The sequence below is a fragment of the Tachysurus fulvidraco genome, chromosome 7 (assembly GCF_022655615.1).
Source record: "Tachysurus fulvidraco isolate hzauxx_2018 chromosome 7, HZAU_PFXX_2.0, whole genome shotgun sequence".
NCBI classification, from domain to species: domain Eukaryota; kingdom Metazoa; phylum Chordata; class Actinopteri; order Siluriformes; family Bagridae; genus Tachysurus; species Tachysurus fulvidraco.
Window position 1 is genome coordinate 12,505,784 of NC_062524.1, and position 3,485 is coordinate 12,509,268.

The 3,485-nt window shown below is 39.4% G+C and overlaps 1 long non-coding RNA gene across 1 annotated transcript; it reads left to right on the forward strand.

The window, feature by feature from the left end:
- The first annotated feature begins 368 nt into the window (after nucleotides 1–368).
- Nucleotides 369–3,485, forward strand: LOC113641247. The gene is made up of 3 exons (XR_003440258.2): nucleotides 369–1,251; nucleotides 2,510–2,622; nucleotides 2,755–3,485. It is a non-coding gene; the product is annotated as an uncharacterized LOC113641247 (long non-coding RNA).

Sequence of the window (3,485 nt, forward strand, 5' to 3'; positions counted from 1 at the left end):
TTTTTCTATGCACACACTATTTTATTTCGTGATAACATACCGTTGCCATGAAAAACAGAGCGTTGGAATGGACACACAGGATTCTAACCGTAGAGACGGAGCGCACTATTTTCTTTAGCGGAAGCAATACAATTGTTCAGCAGTTTCGTGTTGCAGCCACAGGCGTATGAGACCTGTAACGAGCAACAGCGCGAAGCCGCGAACTCGTTCTGAATATTTTAAAGGTGTAACAGCTGATGAAAAAGCAGAGACAAATGTAGACGAAAATGAAGAGAGATTTAATCTTAGTTTTTATTTTATACAAAACATTTTCGTCTCGTCTTTTTTCGTCAACAATAATGCATGATAATTTTGTCTTAGTCAGCGTTTTTGGACAGTGGTGCAGTCTTGTCATCGTCTCGTCTTAGTCATGAAAAAAAAAGTTTGTTGACGAACATATTTCGTCTCGTCTGACGAAATTAACACTACATATAACAGAGGTAGCGTTTTTTCAGGCCACCAGTTCAATGTCCGTCTGCTCGGCATCCATCTTCATCCGTTCTGCGCTGCACACCGGAAAAAGACACTACATGACCATACCGCCACACGTGCCACTGCCTAAACTGAAACTCACTGCTGGTCTTTTTTTTTTTTTTTGTAATTAGCGGATAGCGGTGTATTGTATGAAAATAGACAAACAGCTTTCAGAGAGAATGGGTTATCATGTCCACACATGCATTTATTTATTATTTACCTGTTTCATATAATCGCAGCATTTTGCGTCATACAATCGCACAGGCTTGATATCGCGATTGCGATATCATTAATCGTGCAGCACTAGTTCTGAGTAAAGCAAACGCAACCTCTGTATCTTGTAACAGTTCAATTCCATTCCATTTACAGTAACAACAACATTTTTACAGATTTTTGGAACTCGGTGCACACATAAGGCGCACCGGATTATTAGGCGCACGACTTATTTTTGAGAAAATTTAAGGCTTTTAGGTGCAACTTATAGTGTGGAAAATACTGTACTTATAAAACATATTATAGCAGCTTTACAGAACAGGAAATAATGTGAACGTAAATAATGTTAATGTAAATAATGTCCTTTTTTACAACAGTGTATGGTCCAGTGGAATTGTGAAACCAAGAGCTCCTGAGGTCAGCATCATTTCTGAGATCATTACAGACTTAACAGTAATTCCTTCCAGCTGAAGGCTTTAAATGTTCACTGATGAAGACCAGAGCACAAAGCTGACTGACGCAATGGTAATATGATCAATATTGTTTGATTATTGTACAATATGATGTCTATGAGACTCGTAGGCATTGTTCTGGTAGCTGAGATGACTTTTGGAGGCCAAATGAACTTCTTTGCCAAGCGCCTTGATGCGTCTTGAGAAATGTTACCATACTGAAAAGCTGGAATAAGATGGTCACGTCCTCAGAAGCTCAGAGTCACTCGGATATTTGAAAGTAGAAATGTGTCTGAATATCCAGCTACATTAGCTAATTACTTATAATTACTTACCCGGACATTTAAAGAGAGTATGTGATCAGCATGGTGGTGGTGTTAGTTACACCACACCTCCTGTGCCTCCAGTTCAGTCCTGAGATCCAGTTACTTCCTGTGTGGCGTCTCACGTGTTTTCTCCCCTCAGATTTTCTCAGATTTTTCTACAATCTCCCAAAAACATGTTGGTAGGTTGGATTGCCTGGGGTGATTTAGTGTGTGTGTGTGTGTGTGTCTGTGTGTGTGTGTGTGTGTGTGTGTGTGTGTGTGTGTGTGTGTGTGTGTGTGTGTGTGTGTGTGTGTGTGGATCCATTAAGTAATAAATTCCCATTCAGAGTTAACTCCAATTTTGTTAAGTTTAGCTTAATACATTACTAAAAGTGTGTAAAAAAAAAAGTTTTATTTACAAATTCTGATACTGGTTTTTAAATGTTGGATTTCTCAGAACATAATGCCTTCTTAAATAATAACTAGAATTTTCCTTAATCAAGGAGTCTTAAGTGTAATCTAACAGATGTATACAACGTATTACAGTTTTTTTCAGTCGCTAACAAGTGTTTGTCCAAACAGTTGTCACATTTTCAAAACTCTAAACACAATTAGCACAGCATCAGTCTTTTGTGGCCATACCATTCACACATTTCATGTCCTTTTCACACAATATGCAATCAGTGAACACATTTCCACAATGCTTACATTTCCTTAACAGACAAGCTATACCTCCCAACAAAATTATGGATTGTTTTTGTAGTATTCACGAATGTTAACACACAACATCCCACAATAGCAAAAACAATATTCCAAACCTTAGATACAGTATAAAAACCTCTGCTTCTGCAATGATATCAGTTCAAAAACAATATATCTCAGCTGATAATAAACAAACAATCACCTCCATTATTCGCATTTTTCAACAAACCAACAGTTAAGTATTGCATTTTACATTTCTATTCTCACTTGATATGACAGTAAGGTCATACAGTAATTCATATGTTGATTTTTTCCCCTCTAAAGAATGCAACATCTTTACATTGTCCAAACACAGAGTGCGGATGAAGCAGCTGTACACTGTTCCCTTTGAGAGGAACAGTGAGAGAGTCAAGGAACTACGACGACAATATGTCCAGGTATAGTGTATATTCAATTCAATGTCCAGTTCTATAAGCTTTGCACTTTGCAAGTGGGAAACCTACACAGCAATAGGTTACAGTATAGTATGGTATACAGTAATGACATGATATACATAAACTTTGTTTCAGAGAGTTATGGAATTGAAGGCCAACCAGGCCCCTCATGAATTCATTTACTGTACTTAGATGAGGCAGGATTCAATCTATCCAAAAGGCGTCGACGTGGACGAAATATAGTTGGAAAAAGGGCCACAGTTGATGTGCCAGGACAGAGAGGGGCAGACATTACCATGTGTGCAGCAATGGCAAATGCAGGATTACTCCTTCACAGATGTCAGGTTGGACCCTATAGTACCTAACGCCTCCTTGCCTCTCTCAATGATCTCCACCAGCGCCTGGTACCAGAGCAGGATCAGGAGGGTGAAAACATGAGGACATTTGTAATTACCTGAGACAAAGTTGCTTTCCATCATTCGCAAGCAATAACAGCATGATTTGAAGTCCACCCAAGACTGGTAAGTCTCTTCCTTCCACCCTATTCACCTTTCCTCAACCCCATAGAGGAGTTCTTTTCTGCATGGAGGTGGAAGGTTTATGACCATCAGCCACATGACCAGATGTCCCTCCTTGAAGCCATGGATGCTGGCTGCAGGGACATCACAGTTCAAGATTGCCAAGGTGGATCCGACATACCAAGCGATTTTATCCCAGGTGCATCGCCTTTGGATGATATCAGATGTGATGCTGACAAAAACATGTGGCCTAACCCTGAAGATTGCAGGGATTAGATACATTACAGTAATTTTGTGCTATTTTTAGTTCCCCCCCTTCTTATCTGGGCTTTTTTCTGTTTTGTTTTT